The sequence below is a fragment of the Mirounga leonina genome, unplaced genomic scaffold (assembly GCF_011800145.1).
Source record: "Mirounga leonina isolate KUSES-001 unplaced genomic scaffold, KU_Mleo_1.0 Mir_129, whole genome shotgun sequence".
Lineage (NCBI taxonomy): Eukaryota > Metazoa > Chordata > Mammalia > Carnivora > Phocidae > Mirounga > Mirounga leonina.
This window is the reverse complement of record NW_023270323.1, coordinates 48,373,074-48,394,660: the sequence shown is the minus strand read 5'-3', so window position 1 is coordinate 48,394,660 and position 21,587 is coordinate 48,373,074. Positions and strand designations below refer to the sequence as shown.

The 21,587-nt window shown below is 38.4% G+C and overlaps 1 protein-coding gene across 1 annotated transcript in view; it reads left to right on the top strand.

Moving 5' to 3' along the window:
• N4BP2 (NEDD4 binding protein 2) overlaps positions 1–5,048 on the top strand; it is an 89,795-nt gene extending 84,747 nt beyond the window's left edge. Inside the window, exon 19 of the mRNA XM_035005099.1 lies at positions 1,953–5,048. The gene's annotated coding sequence lies outside the window, so the exon portion shown is untranslated. The remainder of the gene's footprint in view (positions 1–1,952) is intronic.
• The last annotated feature ends 16,539 nt before the right edge of the window (positions 5,049–21,587 follow it).

Here is a 21,587-nt window from a genome sequence, read left to right as displayed (position 1 = left end):
TTAATGGTGCTTATTTTTAAAATGTAATTGAAGTTTACATATTACTTAATGCCTCTACAGAATTTAGTAGAGAAACAAGGCTGGAATACATGTATATCCCGAAGAGCCTTTTGTAACTTAACATTATATAATGACAAATTTTATTATTTTCCTTAAAGTTGAGCAGTTGACTTTTATGGTCCAAATGATGAACCTGTTATTAACAAAAGATTGAATTAACCATGAAACTTCTCATTAAAATATAATATTGCAGCTATCAGTTGGAGAATATAAGATTTTCAGACAGTATATCAGAAATGAAATGTTTTTATTTGTACTATAAAGAAAATGTAATTTTGCTGTTAACTCTGTACTTTTTTATTGAAAATGTTTTATAACTTTGCTTTTAAAATTTCTTATGAAACCATTTGCAAATAACATACTTAATTTAATAAAATACTTTAGCCACAGTTCAGTGTGAGGAAATCCTTCATTTGATGTGGTAGGATTAGTGGTTTAAATATTAAAATATGTCTTTATATGTCACTTTGTAATTTCAAGGGAAAGAAAAGGGTCATAAAGATTTTATTTCTGTACCACAACTTGTATTCTTATTTTGCTATAGCAAATTGGGTCCAGTTTTGAACTAGATAAACGGATTAGCTAGGTTTATTTTTTCACACCTTTGTATCTTTTGACTGATGGCAAAGTTAAGAATTGTGGCTCTAAGAAACTCAAGTAATACTTTAATATTAAAGACCTTTGAACTTTATTCATTCTAAAGCAGAACAATTCACTCATTTAGCAAGGATTTCAAAATATCTATTCAACAAATACTTATTGAGACTTGTTACTGGAGAAACAATCTGAGACAGAGTTTTTATCCACAGGTATCTTATAATTCTCATCAACTATCTGTGTATAGTTATTTATAGTATGAAACACTTCCATATATGTTATATTTTAAGGCTCAAGAGAATCTTATTACATAGTGTCTTATAAAGCCTTAGAGAAGTTGACTCATTTGCTCATTAAGGGCAGAGGTAAGACTTGAACCTGGGTTCTCTAACTCCTACTATAGAGCAATTATATTTTTCATAAGAATAAAAATAATTACTTGAAAAGAAATAATACCCTATTATCCCCAACTAAGAGAGATGTGGCTCCACAGTATATATCTTTGAAAAACTGCCACTTAATAAATCTGTCTTCCTCCTTTATACAAAGGAAGCTGGTATCGTGGGGTTTTTCCAGTAACAAAGATAAAAGTTTATTTCTCTCTTCATATAAAATTCCAGAGATAGACACTGCAGGACCAATGGATGTGCTTTTTTTCCATGAAGTTTTTGGAGATCTAGCGTCCTTTTATTTTAGTTCACCACTTTTATCATACCCAAGGTATGGTCCTCAATTCCTAAACCAGGGTGGGTAGCTAGAGCTCTAATAATCACATCTGCATTCTGTTGGCAGAAGGACAAAGAAGGGAGCAATGGGCAAGTGCCAGCAATCTTTTGTAGATTTTTGGAAGTTGCCATTCAACACTTCCACTTATATCTTACTGGCAGGAACTTAATCATGTGGTCACATCTAGCTGCAAGAGAGGCTGGGAAATTGTCTTTATTTCAGTCTACTATATGTTCAGCTAAAATTTGGGCATTCTCTTAGAGGAAAGAGAATGTGTAGGGGAATTCATAGCAGTTTCTGCCACATCATTTTTGATCATTGGATGCAAATAATGTGAAAAACAGTTCTTGATGCATTCCTTCAACATATCTTTGTTGACGATTACCCTGTGCTAGGAATAATAAAAAGGAAATCACAGTTCTATTTATTTTAACTTAAATATTCAAATGATATCACTAACCAACATGGCTGATTAGGGTGGTGGTTCCTGAAGGTTTGAGGTAATTGTAACAATTTCTTAAAGTTTGCTGCATTGATTGACTCTTCCTTTTCTGATGATTTATTTGTAGCATGTGATGGTGTTGGATAGCGTTTTACCCACAGCTGACCTTCCAGAATTGGAGTCAGTCCTCTCGAACCCTGCCACTACTTTATCAACAAAGTTTTTTTTGATAGTCTAAATCCTTTGTTGTCATTTCAACAATCTTCACAGCTTCTTCACCAGGAGTAGATTCCATCTCAAGAAACCACTTTCTTCGCTCATCCATAAGAAGCAACTTCTCATCTGTTAAAGTGTAACGAGATTACAGCAGTTCAGTCACATCTGCAGGCTCCACTTCTCATTCTAGCTCTCTTGCTGTTTGCACTACACCTACAGTTAGTTTTTCCACTGAGGTCTTGAATCCCTCCATGTCATCCATGTGGGTTGGAATCAGTGTCTCCCAAACTCCTGTTAATGTTTGTATTTTGACCTCTTCCCATGAATCAGAAATGTTCTTAATGGCATTGAGAATGGTGAATCCTTCCCAGAAGGCTTTCAGGTCCATCAGAGGAATTACTATCTATGGCAGCTATAGCCTTATGAAATACATTTCTTAAAGTAATAAGACTTGAAAGTCAAAATGACTCCTTGATCCATGGGCTGCAGAATGGGTGTTGTGTTAGCAGGCATGAAAACAATAATCTCATACATCTCCATCAGAGCTCTTGGGTGACCAGGTGCATTGTTGATGAGTAGTCCTATTTTGAAAGGAATCTTTTTTTCTGAGCAGTAGGTCTCAACTGTGGGCTTAAAATACTCAGTAAACCATGTTATAACAGATGTGTTGTCATCCAGGCTTTGTTGTTCTATTTATAGAGCATAGGGAGAGTAGACTTAGCGTAATTGTTAAGGGCCCTAGGTTTTTAGAATGGTAAATGAAAGGCTCAACTTAAAGACACCAGCTGCATTAGCTGTTAGAAGGCAGTTTCGTCTACATCAAAACTCTGTTTAGTGTAGCCACGTTTGTTCATGTTCTTAACTAGGTCCTCTGGGTAACTTGCTGCAGCTTCTACGTCAGCACCTGCTGCTTTACTTGCCCTTTGATGTTATAGAGGCAGCTGCTTTCCCTAAACCTCATGAACTGCCCTCTTCTAGCTTCAGACTTTCCTTCTGCAGCTTCCTCACCTCTCTCAGCCTTCATAGAACTGAAGAGAGTTAGGATCTTGCTCTGGATTGGGCTTTGGCTTAAGGGAATTATGTGGCTGGTTTGATCTTCTATCCAGACCACCCAAACTTCCTCCATATCTGCAATAAGGCTGTTTCACTCTCTTATTCATGTGTTCACTGAAGGAGCACTTTTAATTTCTTTTCAAGAACTTTCCCTTTGCATTTACAACTTGGCTAACTGATGCAAGAAGTCTTGCTTTTGGCCTATCTTGGCTTTCGACAAGTTTTCCTCACTAAGTTTAATCATTTTTAGTTTTTGATTTAAAGTGAGTGACGTGTGACTCTTTCACTTGAACACTTAGAGGCAATTGTAGGGTTATTAGCTGGCTTAATTGTGTCACCAACAGACTTGCTTGATGCAGGGTTGCCACAGATCTTCATTGTAAAACTGCAGTATCTGTGAAGCGCATGCAATACAGCAAAAGCAGGGAAAGGAGGTATGCCTTGTAGTTGTCCATCTGACTGAGTGCACAATATTATGCTTTTTGTTTTTTGTTTTTTGGTTTTTTTTGGTAGCTTCTACTATCTCAGAAAGATGTCTGATATATAGAATTGGGGACTCAAAAATCAGGGGAAACAAAACCAAATTGAACCTAAGTCTGATCAAGCCTGTAGATCTAACAACCAATTATATGAATTAACAGAGGACAGAGGAATACGTCAACACCATGGGATGTAACCACCAAATACAGACTGTGGGATGCTCTAACAGCACAGTTTCTTCAAGTAACTTACAAAGGGAGGGGGGGAACACAGATGGATAGGGAGCCTATACATTAGGATGGAAAAGACATATCAGCCAATTGCAATTTGTGGACTTTATTTGTTCAGCAAAAAACTATTAAGTTTTTAAAAATGACAATAACAAGACGATTGGCAATGGGAACATTGACTGGACACTTAATTATATTAAAGATCTATTTATTTATTTATTTTAGGGATGATGATATTGCAGTCCTATTAGGAAAAATAACAGTTTTTCCCCCTCCTATCTCCTTCTGTCTTGTGTAGGAAAAAACCCAGTCCTTCCCCCTGTGTGTTTTTCTGTGTCTCTTTACTGCTCACACAAAACACCTTCCTCTGGTCACCAAATGTGTGGAGTTTTTTTCCGACACCAAGCAATTCTCTTGAATTAAGTTGGGTGTCTACAATTCAACTCCGTTCTTACACTGCCTACCTGGAGATAACATCCACAGTTAAGGGTTCAGTCCCACAAGACTGTCCAGTTGCAAGTAGTAGGTCCCCAGGTTACTCACAACTTCTGTCCAACTTGGCTATAAACTGGGGGTTCCCACAACCCACTCCTCATGGTTTGATAAATCTGCTAGAGTGGCTCACAGAACTCAGGGCAACACTTCCTTATGTATACCAGATTATTAAAGGATAGGATAAAGGGCACAGATGAACAGCCAGATGAAGAGATGTTCACAGATGAACACCCAGACCGGATGAGGTCTGGGAGGGTCCCGAATGCAGGGGCTTCTGTCCCCATGGAGTTGGGGTGTGTCACCCTTCCTATTTGGATGTGTTCATCCATCTGGAAGCTCTCCAAACCCCATAGTATTGGAATTTTATGGAGGTTTCCTCACATAGGCATGATCGATTATTAACTCCCATTTCCAGCCCTTTTCCTGTCTCAGGATGAGGGCTGGGACTGAAAATTCCAAGTTTCTGATCATGGCTTTGTCTTTCTGGTGACAAGCCTCTAACCAGGAGCCCACACCAGAGTCACCTCAATAGATGCTCCTTAGCGCTTTTATCACTTAGAAATGGGTTTTAGGAGCCCTGTGTCAGGCAGGGATGGGGTCAAAGACATATCAGAGTGAGAGATGCTCCTAGTGTTTTTATCACTTAGGAAATTACTACAAGGGTTTCAGGAGCTCTGTGCCAGGAACTGGAGGCAAGAGACCAATACGTTCTATTATCTCAGAGTGACTATATTTTTTTATAGAGTCTTTACTTTTTGAAAAAGAGATATATGCTGAAATACATAAAATGATACGATGTCTGGGATTTACTTGAAACTATGATGAAGTGGGTGGGTGGGGGGTGCTTATAAAATAAGAATGGCCTAAGTTGGTAAATGTTGAAGCTGGGGTTTTATTAGTCTATGGTCTACTTCTGAATATATTCAAAACTAATAAAAAGTTTTTTAAAAGTCAGTGAAGAGCTCAAGAAGTAAATTCTAGACTGGGCTCAGGGAATGATTGCCTGTCCTTATATGAACAAACCATGTTCATATAAGATGGCCAGAACACTGCAGAATTAACCTCCTGCCACCTCTGCCTTAATTAAAAGGCCACCATGGCACCATTGCCATGCCTGCTCTCAGTGTACCCAGAGCTGGTGACCAGACACCAGAAATCTGTTGCTGAAAACCCTGACCTCTCCATAACTTGACGTTTTATCAGAATGAGACACAGCAGTAGATGGAGGGCCTTCAACTTACTTCTGCCTCCCACATTTCATAAGAGTATATCTTAATTGGTGGACACTATTGCATATCCAGATTTTTACCTGCCAGAGGGGTCTAGGAAATGTAGTTTTAAACTTCTCAGTCTCTATCGTACAAAAAGGCTCATTAGAAGAAAGCGGAGCAGAGGATGAATTATCAAATGATGGTCCTTGTCAAATCAGACACTAGAAATGGGTTGATACAGTTATCACAAAAGCTTGTAATGTCAACTGGGGTATGTAGATACATGCCAGGGGCTGCCACGAGTCCAGGATAAACGTAGCAGATCTTTGAGGAGCATTAATTTCACTCAGTGGCAAATAATGCACATTATTATTTAATGTACTTTATTTGTATATTAAAACAAAAATGGACAAATTGTGGGGAAGAATGGACAATTTTGCCTTCATTTTTAAGGTAAAACAGTAAGGTTCAAAGAGATTAATCTTTGGGCTATTTACCTCGACTCCCTTTCCCCAGGACAATGGTTTTCAAACTTTAGTGGACACAAGAATCATCCACAAAAAGTTCAGTTAAAATCCAGATTTCTGCCCTCCTTTAGACTTCCTGAATCAATCTCAGAAGGTAGGGCCCCAAATTTTAAATAAATACCCCAGTGATTCTAATGCAGGTGGGGCCACACCTTAAGAAATGCTACCCTAGTGGGATAGCCCATCACAAGGACTTTATTCTTTTTTTGGCTACTCAAGGTAATGTTCCTTGGCTTCTATCCCAATTCTGGTTTGCAGGTCCTCAACCATAATCAATTCTGCCATGGGACACAGAAAGAAACCCTGCATTATTTATTTATTTATTTATTTAGTTTAGTTTACATGGAGCAACTTATTTAATCCTCATAAAAATCCATTGAGGGAAATTGAGGCATAAAGAGGTTAAGCAACTTGCCTAATATTACATAGATAAGAGATGATGGAACCGATTCAAATCAAGGCAATCAGGCTCCAAAGCCTTTGTACCTTTCCATGATGCATATTACCTCTCAGCAATGGTGAGACTTAAAATTTATGGAGGAGAAAAGCAAGATACATTTTCACCTGGTCTGTCATAGTAAACCCATGAACCTTCCCGCCGCCCTCACTGGCAGTCTCTTCAAGACCCTTTAAGTCTTCACTAGTTCTCTCATCAAAGTTCTTCCAGTTTCTGTCCACTGACAAGTTACAAAGCTACTCTTGCATTTTAAAGTTTTTGTTATAGCAGAACCCCCACTTGGTACCAAAATCTGTATTTGTTATCTATTGCTGTGTAAAAAAGTCATTTTAAAACTTAGTGGTTTAAAACAATAAAAATATTTCTCAGTTTCCCAGAACTCTTGCAGTGGCCTAGCTGGGATCATTTTGGGTTGGAGTCTTCCATGAGGTTGCAACCAAGATGTGGCTTGGTGCATCTGTCCATTGAAGGCTTGACTGAGGCTGAGAAATTCACTTCCATGGTGATGGCTCATTCACAGGGCTTATAAATTGATGCTGGTTGTTGGTGGTAATCTTTAATTTCTCCCTATGTGGGCTTCTCCATAGGCTGCTTGAGTGTCCTTACAACATGGCAGCTTTCTCCAGAGTGGACAACCCAGGAGAGCAAAACAGAAGCTGCAATGCCTTTTAGGACCTAGTGTTGGAAATTGCACACCATTATTTTTCCCAAATTCTATTTGTTAGAACCCAGTCACTAGGTACAGTCCACATTCAAGGGTAGGGGAATTAGCTTTACTTTTTGAAGGAAAGAATGTTAAAGAATTTGTGGACATCTTTAAAAACCATCCTGTCTACCATGTGCCAGGCAGGCATCCCTAGGTACTTTGCAAATGTTTCCAGTATAATCTTATAGCCATCTTGTGGAGCAGCTATTATTGCCCAAATGGCAGAGATTATTGGCCTACACAACAGATATTCTTATTATCACAGCCTTTTTTGTTTAGGTATCTGGTGGTAATGTGCTTAGGAAAGCTTGACCACTCTCTGGCCCCAGAAAGTGAATTAAGATTGGTTGAAAAGGCAATCATGGTAATCCCATTTCCTTTTGCCAGTGACTGGCTAAAGAGTGGGTATTTGGAGCGCCTGGGTGACCCAGACGTCATTAAGCGTCTGCCTTTGGCTCAGGTCATGATCCCAGTGTCCTGGGATCGAGCCCCGCATCAGGCTCCCTGCTCAGCAGGAAGCCTGCTTCTCCCTCTCCCACTCCCCCTGCTTGTGTTCCCTCTCTTGCTGTGTCTCTCTCTGTCAAACAAATAAAATAAAATAAAATAAAATAAAATAAAATAAAATAAAATAAATAATAAAATAAATAAAATAAAATAAAATAAAATAATAAAATAAAATAAATAAAATAAATAAAATAAAATAAAATAAAATAAAATAAATAAAATAAATAAAGGGTAAATATTTGACCAAGCCAAAGGGACCTAAGGAGAATTCTAGGAAGATTCTAGGAAAGGTTTCCTTCACTAATAGAGACACATGGGAGGAAGTGCACTCTTCTTCTGCAAGACTTCGTGTCTGTATGTGATGCCTGGTATTGCAGTCACCAATGTAGTAACGTGAAGAGATATGCCTAAGGCCCAAGTCAATGTGCTGAGGATGGTGGAGCATAAAGAGGAAAGAATCTTTGTTCTTGATGACATCACAGAGCCACTGAATTAACCCTGGAACTGATTTTTAGCCACTTTATTACGGGAGACAATAAGCTCCTTTTGCCTGGATTTTCTGTTACGGCTGCAAGTATCCTAATGGATAATACCCCATTTTTGGGGTAAGGAAACAGATGTTCAGGGAGATTATGTTGCTTGCCCAACTTTACCAGCTAATAAATAGAACCAGGTTTTGGATTGAGAGCTGTATATCAACACCTGGTACTTGCTTATTGTATCAATTAAGTGATTTTTCTCCCAATTTGTAGAAAGGAGGAGAAACAGACATCGGTTGGGTTAAAAAAGGTTAGTGGTTGTCAAGCAGAATCTAGAGGGGGCTGGTAGAGTGGGGAAATGGAGTTGAGCAGTGAAGGTGTTATGGAGGTAAAGAACAGGTTCAAGAAGTGTCGAGGAGAGGGAAGGTAGAAGGAGGTTGTAGGAAGGGAGAGAATATCAGAGTTCAAGATATTAGGACTGTGGTATTTGTTCCCAACATAGTTTGATTTGTGGCTGAGCATAGAGATGATGGTATCAGAGTGGAGAAGGTCACAGAAGTGATATCAAACTTCTGGATCATCCATTTTAGGTACATATTGTACAGGAAGGTGACAGGCAATGAAGTGGAGGGGAAGATTGAAAGCCATCTGCCCAAAGTATGGATGGATGAAAACATGTTTTCTTTATTTGTATGGTCCCCATCCTTCACACTGATAGGATCTGACTCAACATAGCTCCACTTTGAGGAAAGATTTATAAGGATTATTCTGCTTTAATCTACTGTTTTGCACATACTGGAGGGGTGAGATGGATGGGGTCATCGGGAGGAGCTGAGAGGATTGTGGGAAATGAACAATTTCCCAGGTCTTTCTGAAACAGTTGTTTACAATAGGATTTCGTTGTTTTGTTTGCACACTTCTTTGCTGATCATTTATCCATCTGGATGTATAAAAACCAATAAAATATACTTAAAAAATTACCCACTAGTTTGGTTTATCTTGGTTTCTCTGCTTGTATAAACAACTGAGAATTGATGGCATTCTCCTGATTCTCTTTGCTAAGATTCTGATGTGGATGGAGCTGCATAGTAAGAAGCTCTCACTGTCTTGTTAAGCTCTGGGCTAAGTTTTTCTTTTCATTGTTCAGTTTTTCCTTAGGTAAAATTAATTTCTTCCCTTCAAAAATAATGTTTGGCATTTGGTTACTTAGGAATCTATTTTTAAAGTACCTTAGTAATTTGTTATTACATTCATGAAATGACACTATTAGCTAGAATTTCTGAATGTAGTTTCTCCCTTGGCCCTTTTACTTTTTGGTTCTTGTCCTTGGAGTCATGTTAAAAATTTGCCTATGATGTTATTGTAAACTAACTCAAATCTTTTTAGGAAATAGGCAGGATAGAAATCAATCAGTCTATATATTTAAGGGGAAAAGAGGCAAGGTGCAAAAGTGTATTTACACTTTTGTGTTTTTTAAGAAAGGATATATGTAGGGGCGCCTGGCTGGCTCAGTCAGTGGAGCATGTGACTCTTGATCTCGAAGTTGTGAGTTCAAGGCCCACGTTGGGTGTAGAGCTTATTTAAGAAATCATAATAAAAATTTTAAAAAGATACACGTAGATAAATCTACTTATATATTATACATCTTTTTCTAAACACACACAGACATACATATACACATACATACATGAATGCAAACCCACACATAAAATGAGCAGAATAGATCTTGGGCCTCAAATGACAACCTCAGATGGTCTTGGGCTTACAAGATAGTGAAAGTAATTCTAATCTTTGTTTGCATTCCTCAGAAAAACTTATCTGAAACACTTGTATTTTTCACAATACAAGTTATATAAAACATAACTTGCATGAACACCTCTTTAAGTCTGCATATCCACATAGTCTTTATGTCTCTCACTCTCTCATATCCAATACATACCCCAAAGCCTCTGTCTCCCCACTTTTGCCAAAATTCTCCCTGTTATCTCTGCCAGTACTAGTCCTCATCTATCACCCCTCTACCTGTCTTTCCATTTCCATTTTTTTTTTTCTCCCCGTAGTGAGTAGGCCTGGGCTTTTTGGATATAAATCTCCTACCTCAACTTCTTCGCTTCTATATTTATAAGTCCCCCACTCCTGTTTGTCCCATCTGCATGATAAGGCAGTGGGAAGTAGGGATGTAGGAGGTGGGAAGGGATGAGGGTGCAAATGTCAAAATGTTCTGTTAGTAGGTAGGAGGATGGAAAGAAGCTATGGATCCTTCTATAGTAATAATTTTTGTCCCTGTTATATGTGAAGAATTTCTGAAAGGTTTTGTAAGAAACTGTGAAAAGCAAGTTACCTTAGGGGTGGGCCTGGGGAGTCAGAGGTAGGAGAGGGAGATTTTACTTTCATTATCTGAACAGAGTTTTAAAAAGACTGTGTGTATATTGCTTTAAAAATATTTTTAAAAAATAGACATAATTAAATTAATAGATGCATATTTTAAAATATAGTGAAAAAAGCCAACCTTGATAGAGTGAGTTATCTAGTATGCAAATGAGATGCATATTATTATATTTCACTTTAGGCAACAGTGTAGTACCAAATGTTATAGTCAGATAATTTAGCTGATGTTGGTGATGATCTAGTATTATCAGGAAAAGCATTAATATACCTTTTCAAATTCTTAAATGGATACTTTAACTGCTGGAAGAAAGAAGACAAATCCAGAGAGCTAATGTGTGGGTAATAGGAGTTCCAGAGTGAATTACAAGGGTAAAACCAAATGTAATAGATGCAAATTTTCCTGACCTGAATGAAAACTTGTATTTGCAGTTGAAAGTGCCCTAAGTCTTAGGCAGAGTTGATGAGAAAAGGCACACACTTTAAACATATTCTGACAGCATTTCTGAATCCCAAGGTTGAAGAGAAAAACCTTGTAAGTTTCTAGAAAGAAAGAAGAAATAATTTACAAAGGGAAAAGAATCAGACTGGCGTCAGACAGTGAAATAATGTCTATCTCTATTAAGAGAAAAGGAATGTAACCCAAGAGGTAGGTCTCTTTCCAGCCTAGCACCATTCACCTGCCAGGGGGAAAGGAATGCAGAAATGTAAGGATTCCAAGAATATATCGCTCATACCCCATCCAAGAAAACTATGAAAAGAGGGCTGTAACTAAACAACAAATTAATGAGAATAGAGATCTCAAGAAAGGAGAAGGTGAAGTAGAAGGGAAAAAGTGGTGAGTGAATAGTGAGCTTTGTAATTTATGTGGCTAATAATTGAATGACTGGGAATATGTACTATATATGTTAAATAAAGACTCTTAAGATAAATGTGACTCTACTAATGAGAGCCTGGAAGTAAAAATTGCAAAATTGTTCAACAAAACCCAAAAGGTGGGGTTGGGAGAAGAGGAGTGGAAAGTAAAAGCATTCTAGAAGTGTCATCTTACTGAGGTGGAGGAAAAGTATCAGGAAATAGACTAATATGGTAGGGAAATCACATCTTTTCAGAAAATAAAAAGGAAGATAACCACTAATGGAATGGGAAAGTATATAATTTTGAAATTAATAAAGGAAAAAGGAATAAATTATAACTTGATCATAATAGTAAATATAAATTAAAGGAAATAGGGAAATAAAGTATGTTCAATGGTAAGCAAAAATAAGAGGGAAGGAATAAAATCAAGAATATCAGAGATTATATTAAAGATAAATGAACTCCGTTTTCCTATCCAAAGACAGAGATGTCACATTAGATTAAAAACAAGCCTAGCTATACGTTGTCCATAGGAAACACTTAACATAATAAAGAAATATTCTAAAATATAGAGATTGGAAAAGCAGTACCAAACAAATGCAAGCAAACAAAACTAGAAAGAGGTGGAACTCTCAATGAACACGAAGAAGAAGATTTCCTATGAAGGGCATAACATAATGAATATATGCATCAAACAACATAATAGCTAAATATACCAAAATATTATTAGTAACATAAAGATAATTTCATAAACATGAAATTAGAGTGGATTTGTACTATACTGTTTTTAGAAATAGATGGACCTAGTAGACCAAAAAAAAAATAAATAAATAACATCATACCAAAGCATATAATCAACATGCATACTTTAATAAATACATATGGAATCTTACATTCTTTATTTTTTTCAGAATCTTACATTCTTTAAATAAAGATTACATATATATTTTCCAAATGACCATTGACTACTTACAAAACTGGTCATAAACTTTCCCACAAAAAAACAATCAGAAATTTAAAAGTAGAGACTTTTACAGGTCACATTGTCTGATGAAATTAGAAGAAAATTAATGAAGAAGTAAATCTTAAAAAGAACCATAAAAGATATTAGAAAAGAAAGATAAAAGCGCCCCCCCCATAAACTCCTTATGAACCAGAGGGTAAGAAAACTAGTAAAAATCAAAATACACAGCAATTCTACTCTACAATTCTCATGGAAATAAAAACATAAATCCCAAGATATATATTCAAGGATATTTATTGCAGAAATGTTTGTAGTGGCAAAAACTGGAAACAAAGTGAATACCCTTACAAATGTAATTATCAAACCAGCCATATTATAGCAAGCTGTTAAACACCATACAGCCACTAGAATGGACAAGTCCGTTCTCGTCCAGCAATCTATTGTAACAAAGTTCCCCAAAACTTACTGACTTAAAACAACAATTTTATTATGCTTATGGATTCTGTGGGTCGGGGATTTGGAAGAGGCATAGTAGAGACTCCAAGCACAATGGAGATGGTTTGTCTATTCTCCATGGTGTCTGAGGCCTTACGTGGAAAGCAGAGGGAGACTTCATGGAAGGGATCTGGAATTATTCAGAGGCTCATTCACTTCCATATCTAGCTGTCTGGCCTGTTGGCTGAAACCTTAACTAGAGCTGTCTCCTAGAAGTTCTACACATGGGCTCCCAGAGGAATCTGCACTTCTACACAACATGGTAGCTGAGAGAGGGAGGGAGGCAGACAAGGAAGGAGGGGGCAAGGAGGAGGAGGAAGAAAAGAGAAAGAGGAAGAAGAAAGGGGAGAGGAGAGGGAGGAGAAGAAGAAAGAGATAGAAACAGGTTGAAGCTATCTCATCTTTTCTAACTTGGTCTTAGAAGTCACACAGCATCACTCTACCACCTTCTATTTGTCAAGACAGTCACAGGCCCACAAGGTTCAAGAGGAGGGAAATAGACTCCACATTTTTATTTTTTATTTTTTTGCCTCCACATTTTTTCTAGGAGAGTGGCCAGTTTCTGGAAGAGCATGTGGGACAGGATATGTTGTGGCTGTTTTTGGAAAATACAGTTTGCCACAGATGTATACCAGTTAGCTTTGAGGGCATTCCATGGTGTATTATTGTTAAACAGACAATAAAATCAACATGTATATAAAATTCTGTTTTTGTAACAGTGAATGGCAACTCCGATATATGTGTATATTATGATTATATGAATGGAGAGGAGACCACGTAGAGATAAAGAGCAGGTGGTTAACTTTGGTCGAGGGCCTAGATGGAGGGCGGAGGTAAACAAGATGAAAGTACACATATACCTGCCTACCTACCTACCTACCTACATACAAATACAAGAAAGTGCTAGTAGTAGAGATAAAAAAATGGGGAGTGTGTGTGGGGCAAGGTTGCATGTGTATGTAGATTCTCAAGGACAAAATTCAGAACAACGGGAAGGGCTGTGATGTGGAGCCCATGTAGAAACCTGCAGCATCTCTTTATAGAGCTTTTTGTAATTTCCAATTTCAACACCTATATCAGCAGAAATAGACTTCAGTCAAATGATGACCCTATTATCATCAGGAAAAGTAGTTTCGTTTTTCTTGAAAAATATGTTTTCCATCCAAGTTTGATATTTTTCTGCTAATATTTCAAAAAAAATATCATACTGGCAATCTTTCTCTTTAGTGGTGTAATGTCTGGTCAATGTCTGAATGGTTACAATCACTTCATGGTTTCAAAGTTTTAAGTCTTACCAGTTATAAATGATAGTGGAAGGATTGCTTTCTAACGTCTAAATTTATATTCCTCTTGGTATATCAGTATTACTTTTTGTTTCTGAAAACACTTTATTATATATGATTAAGTCCTGTGTCTGCACTTATTAGCACTCCTATGGGTGCCAATTATCCACACCTTTCTTTTCTCTCCGTGCTTGCTTTTTTTGGGGTTTTCCCTAAACACTAGCACTCTGAAGAGGTTGGGGAGAGGAAGAGAAAAGAGAACACAAGCTGAAGAACTATTCCTTGTCTGGTGTTCTTGGATAGGCTTGCTTGAAACCAGCATTTAAACGGAAGTTGGCCAAGAGTTCACTAATACCCTAGAACCACCTAGGGTCAGAGAGATCATTGCCCTCTGAAAGTGTGGTTGACTGTCTTCCTCGTAATCCTTTATAGATGGATGCCCTCTTGAATGGTAGCAGTAATTCAGGATGGAGAATAAATTTGAGGACCTTATTACAACTTTACCACTAGAGGTCAGAAATTAGCCCGTGAATCCTTTACAACTTCATCAAGGGAGTGCTGGTAGTTAATGCTTTATGTATTTTTCATTTGGTTCATACTTCTGATGAGGTTCAGGATACTAACCAGATACCTTTGAGGTTTAAAGGGAACTCCTGCATCTTTTTTTATACCAAATTTTAATAACTGGATTACTTGGAAGTCTTTAATCCACCCTAACCTTAATTTTTTAATTTTTTAAATTTTTTAATTTTTTGCCTACTTACTCACTGAACGCACACACCACACCAACATAAGTGTTCATTGTGGTAATATATTTAGAGGTTACAAATGAAACAGAAAATGAACTCGGTAGACTTCTAGTAAGGATACATGCATGAGCTCAGCAGACCTTATCCGTTTTTGTGTTCTATTGGAAATTGTTGATTCTGTGTATTTTTTTCAGCTGTATCTTTTTGGCCCAGATGCTACCAAATGAGATAATTTCCTGTTCAATAGCTCTATCAAGTGATTCATTAACTTATATGATTGAGTTAATGTGTCATGAGCCATTGAAGACTGTACAACTATATTTAAAGTATCCTCATTTTGTTTAATGATGTCTTTTCTACTTTAGTTCCTCTTTGGTGTATTGGAAAGTGATTGAAACTAGGAAATAAGTAAAAAAAAAAAAAAGAAAGAAACTAGGAAATAAGTGATATAAAATTTGTTTTTTACATGTTTACAATTGAGAAATTTAAATATTTTTTGGAATTTGAGAATTCAGTTTTAATATTTCAATAAAGCAGATTGACATATTTTATTTAGTGGTGTCCAGTAATGACTTTATCAGTTAGGCTGGAGTTGGGGAGAGGCATTTAGATATGTTTAGCCTATCTTTCTGGGTTGCATATTTAAAGGACTGGGCTTCAACTTCTCTCAGCCCATCTTCTGCCCTTGGCGAAGCCCTCCAAAGCAAAGCGCCAGGACATGCTATCATGAACATTGTTTGCTCTGGGCTTACCCCTACTGCCAGGAATGAGACAGGAAAATAGGAGCCAAGCTCCAGGAGAAGGCTGCTAACCCCCCTTGGGAGGATGACAGTGCCATCTTGTACCTTACTTATTGCTGCTGTGATTGATGTCTCTGCTACCTTTGCCCCCAGGGATAACGCTGGGGGATAGTCCCCATGCCACAGTGGCCAAAGAAGTAGTTGAAGGCTGTCTAATGACATTTAGGTTTAGCTTTGGATTATCTGTTAGATGTGGGTGGGTATTATGGGTTGAGTTGTATCCCCTCAAAATTCATGTGTTGCAGACCTAATCCCCAATACCTCAGAATGTGATCTTATTTGGAGATACAGTCTTTACGGGGGTAATTAGGTTAAAATAGGGCCATAGGGGTGGGCTTTGACCCAGTACACTGCTGTCCTTATCAAAAAAGGGAAATTTGGACACAGGGATATGCATAGAGGGAAGACAATATGAAGAGACATGGGATGAAGATGGCCATCTGCAAGCCAAGAAGAGAGGGGCCTAGAACTCTCTATTAATCCCATTCAAAACAAAAACCTGCTAGCATTTTGGTGACTTTCCCGTCTTAACCTTTTTGCTGCGTGTATATATGAAACATTTAAATAGTTGAGATCGTATTTTATATATTTTTTGTATCCTGCATTTTGCAATGAAAGTTAAACCATGCACCTTTTCTCATGTTATTAAAAGTGTTAGTTGTAATCGTTATAAATATACTCCATAATGTGAATTACTGTAATGTAATTTATTTCCCTGTTGTTGGACATTCATGCTGATCAGTTTTCAGCATCTGTCCTCATTTCTAATTATTTCCAAACTGGATTCCTAGATTCCTTTTCATCTTTTGTTATCTCCCCTCTTCTTCTTTGATTAGATCATTGTTTATGATTCTAGGAGCAGAGAGTGTATAATTTGAACAAAAAAAACTCCCAAGATGATTCCGATAGACATACCCCTGTCCCTCCCAACTTTGGTTAAGAACTGCAGGATTAAGGCAATGAAGTCACTCTGGTGACTGGAAGAAAATATGAGAAGGACAGGAACCATAATAAAGGCCCAAACAATTGTGATGTATCTTTTTTCACTGAGTTAACTTTTAATTATTTAAGCTCCTAGTGCTTGCATCTAAAACTCACAGTCAAAGCAGGTGTCACCAACAGCCAGCCTTATTCTTCTGCCTTCCAGAATTCTCCTCCATTTTCCAATCTGGAGGGGAGGAGAAGGCCTGAGGCAGTGCCTGGCTGAAGCTCAACTTTGAAAACAGCATTTCCACAGTATTTTGGACATGGGTTGATTATGAAAGGGAAGAGTTAACTAGGTTCTTTGTGGGATAAAAGGTGATCTGCTGTCATGCAGAAGGAAGGAAGGGAGGGAACGAGGTTGCTTTGCTTTGATTTTTAAGACTTCTTGCTCAAGGAGAGCACAGACTTAGCATGAGGATATCCAACTTCAAAAAATATATTATTTATTTGACAGACACAGCCAGAGAGGGAACACAAGCAGGGGGAGTGGGAGAGGGAGAAGCAGGCTTCCCGCGGAGCAGGGAGCCCGATGATGGGGCTCCATCCCAGGACCCTGGGATCATGACCTGAGCCAAAGGCAGACGCTTAATGACTGAGCCACCCAGGCACCCCGATATCCACCTTTTCAATATCAGACAAATTCTCTCATTGCCTGTGATCAGAAACCCTATTTGTAGGGCATAGGACTTTGGCTCTTCTGGAGGCTGCTCCCAGTTCTAACATTCTACCATTTTCTCTGCACTCAACTGGCGCACAGGCCTTTTTTGAGAGAACAACTCTACCTTTATAAATCATTTGTAGCCTAGATGTCTGCTGGGATCACTCTGTCCTTCGAAATTCAAATAAAATTGCCACAACCAAATGCTTTTATTAGGAAATGAGAAAGACTGAAAAGAGGAAGACCAACATTTCACTTGAGAAACCAGAAAAGAAGCAACAGAATGAATCAAAGAGGCGAATTGCTTGCTCAGAAATGAGTACAATTCAAAAGCAGTCTTGGGGCGCCTGGGTGGCTCAGTCAGTTAAGTGACCGACTCTTGATTTGGGTTCAGGTCATGACCTAAGGGTTGTGATGGAGCCCCATGCGGGGCTCTGTGCTGGGCGTGGAGCCTGCTTGTGATTCTCTCACTCTCCCTCTGCCCCTCCCCACTGCCCTTGACCTGTGCATGCACGTGCTCTCTCCCCCTCTCTCCCTCTACAAAAGAAAAACCAGTCTTTACCTTTCTGATGCCTGTCTGTGTCAATACAAATGAAAGAGATAACAGAAATAAATAAATTAGAAAATAAAAATATAACAAGAGTTGGTAAGTAAAACCAGAAGCTGTTCCTCATGATATATAAATGTTATAGAGAAGATTCTTGCTGACTCATTAAGAAAAATAAAAGAAAAAAACGGTTCAGCTTTGGGCATAAAAAAGGTACCCACAGAGATGGAAGAGATTCAAGAATTAAAAGATGAACTAGCGGTATGTGGGCAACATGTGCCTTTCTGGAGATTCCAGTGATTATTAACAAAACATGGGCATACTTTGTCATGGTAAAAACAATGAACCATCGGGCGCCTGGGTGGCTCAGTCGTTGGGCGTCTGCCTTCGGCTCAGGTCATGATCCCAGGATCCTGGGATCGAGTCCCACATCGGGCTCCCTGCGCGGCAGGAAGCCTGCTTCTCCCTCTCCCACTCCCCCTGCTTGTGTTCCTGCTCTCACTATCTCTCTCTCTGTCAAATAAATAAATAAAAATCTATAAAAAAACAAAAAAAAAAACCCCCCAAAAAACAATGAACCATCTTGGTCTTCCAGCCACAATGCTAACAAGGATAATGATCAGGCTCTCTAAATAACAACATAAAGTTGCCTGGGGCTAAACAAAGCTCGGGAAAGGTTTGAACACAAAGTAGTCCCTGAGACTTGCTAAATGTATAGATTAAATGTGTAGGAAATGAGCTTCCCTTGAATGTGAAGGGCGCATTTGCCGCAGATGAGACAGGTTTGTGTAACTGGTGTTGGAGAGACCCGTCAGGGCAAGACTCAGAGTCGAAACATAATTCCTACCTTATGTCCTTCTATTTCCTTAGAGCTGGTTGAGTTTTCTCGCTGGTGCTTCTGTTTGATTTGATGTGTGGCGCCTTGCCCTTCTTATTTGCTGTCTTCAGTTTTCTGTCTGTCTGCAGTTGCTGAGTTTCATTTTTCTGATAGAGGCAGGTGGCAGAAAGGTTAAGACCATTATAAGGATTGGCGGCATTTCTGGAGTGTTTATTTGTGGGCTATTTCAGATATTAAAACAGTTTGGGAAACTTCTGTCATCAAGGCATGGCAAAATAATTGTAGCTAATGTTTACTGAAACTTTCCGTGTTGCAAAGAGTGTTCTGAGCCCCTAGTAGGTACTGACTCATTTAATCCTCACAAGTGCCTTATGAGGGAACCAAGGCACTTAGAAGTTAAATTATTTTCCTGAGGTTATACAGCATCATTAAGATTTGAACTCGGGCAGTTTGGGGCTGGAGTCTGTACTCTTCATTATTACGTTATTGTCATGTCATTTTGGTAGAATCATAAATCATAAAATAAAGGAAAATCTTGTTTACATTTGGAGTGGCAAAATCTTTCTAAATCATTTCCAAAATTAAGATCTTGGGCTTGGCAAAAGACACCATAGACAAAATTAAAAGACAAATGACAGATCAAGAGATATTTTTGTTAAATATATAGAGACCAATTATTGATATCTTTAACATATAAACATTTTTTCCTAAATCAGTATGAAAAAAGAAGCCGTTTATTTATTTATTCATTCATTTATTCATTTATTTATTTGTCAGAGAGAGAGTGAGAGAGGTAAGCAGAGGGAGAGGTAGGCAGACGGAGAAGCAGGCTCCCTGCTGAGCAAGGAGCCCGAGGCAGGACTTTATCCCAGGACCCGGGGATAATGACCCTAGCTGAAGGCAGACACCTAACAGACTGAGCCACCCAGGTGTCCCCCCAAAAGAAACAATTTAATAGAAAAAAATAGAAAAAATCAGGCACAAGATATAAATATGCATTTCAGAGAAAAAATGTAAATGACCCATAAATATGTGAAAAGATGTTAAATCGCACTAATTATTTAGCTTGAGACCACTTTAAAGCTGACAAAAGGTAAAAAGATTTATAACATCTAGTGTGGTGAGAGTACAGGCCAACAGGCCCTCTCGTGCTGCAGTGGTAGACTTCTCTGGAATGGAGTTTGGTAATAGCTACTACAATAAAAAATATATCTACTCTGAAACCTTGGAAAGTCTCTTCCTGTCATTTATTCCAGGAATATTTAATTGTTAGTGCACAATTGCACTTAGGTGTTAACAGTATTTTGCACTAGTACTGTTTGTAATAGCAAAAAAGAAAATTTACATCAATATGGACTAGTTAAATTAATTATGCTGTTTCCATATGATGGAATACTATGCTGTTCTTATCGAATGAGGTTAATTTATTTGGAAAGATGTCCTGGGCATATTGATTGGTTAAAACAAAACAAAAGTAAGTTGCAAAAAAGTATGTCTAACATGACTCTATTTCTGGTATAAAGAAAAATGATATGCAAAACATATATATAAATAGCATTAAAACATGCTAATATATGTACAATATTGGTTCTAAAAACCGTTGCATTTTGGAAATACAGCATTTCCACCCACTTTTCTGGGGGCTTGGGGAAGCATTTGCTTATTATAGGCTCTGTTTTCAGCTTCCCCTGAATGTACAGCCTTTTGGTGTTTCACTTATGCTGTGGTTTTACTCTGCCTTGACCCTTTCTTCTTGATTTTCCCAAAAACCTGCTCATGCCAGGCTATTGTTTATATTAGATTTTTACCGAGAATTTGCTAACATCAGGGAATTACATTGTAGCCGAGTGCAATAGGTGACTTAGTATTTCATACTAGTCCTCTTCATTCTTAAAACTTCTTTGGTCAAATCTTAAGCCCCCATCTCCTCCCTAAATAGCCATTGGTGGCTCTGGCTTCTCACCACATTGCTAGCTCTTCCTCTTCTTCAGCCTTTCTGTTTTCCTTTGCATGCCAGCCCCACACTGCCAACTTTCTGTTCATTTCTTCTGGATAGCAATTCAGTGATACTGTGGTCATTCGTCTTCTATAAGCCATTTTTGTTACTAGCTTAGCTCATAAATTAATACATCAGTTAGCATTTGGTTTAATTGTGTATGACGGGGCGCCTGGGTGGCTCAGTTGGTTGGGCGACTGCCTTTGGCTCAGGTCATGATCCTGGAGTCCCAGGATCGAGTCCCACATCGGGCTCCTGGCTCCTTGGGGAGTCTGCTTTTCCCTCTGACCTTCTCCCCTCTCATGCTTTCTCTCACTCTCTCTCTCAAATAAATAAATGAAATCTTTAAAAAAAAATTGTTTATGACAGAAAACCCTGAAACAATATTGGGATGGGCAAGATAGTTATCCATGTCTCTGTTCTGCACAGACCAAACCCAGAGATAGATGCTCCAGGGCCGGTGTGGCAGCAACGCGAGCATCAGGGACCCAGCCTCCTTCTAGCTTGTTCCTCCAAGCTCAACTCACGGCTTTCATCTCACGGTCCAAGTTGGCTGTTCAAAGTTGAGCCTCTAAGGGGGCACCTGGGTGGCTCAGTTGGTTAAGCGACTGCCTTCGGCTCAGGTCATGATCCCGGAGTCCCGGGATCGAGTCCCGCATCGGGCTCCCTGCTCAGCGGGGAGTCTGCTTCTCCCTCTGACCCTCTTCCCTCTCGTACTCTCTGTCTCTCATTCTCTCTGTCTCAAATAAATAAATAAAAATCTTAAAAAAAAAAAAAAAGTTGAGCCTCTAAGAAGGAAAGGACAAAGAAGAGAGTACCTGTTCCTACTAGGGACATTTCCTGGAAG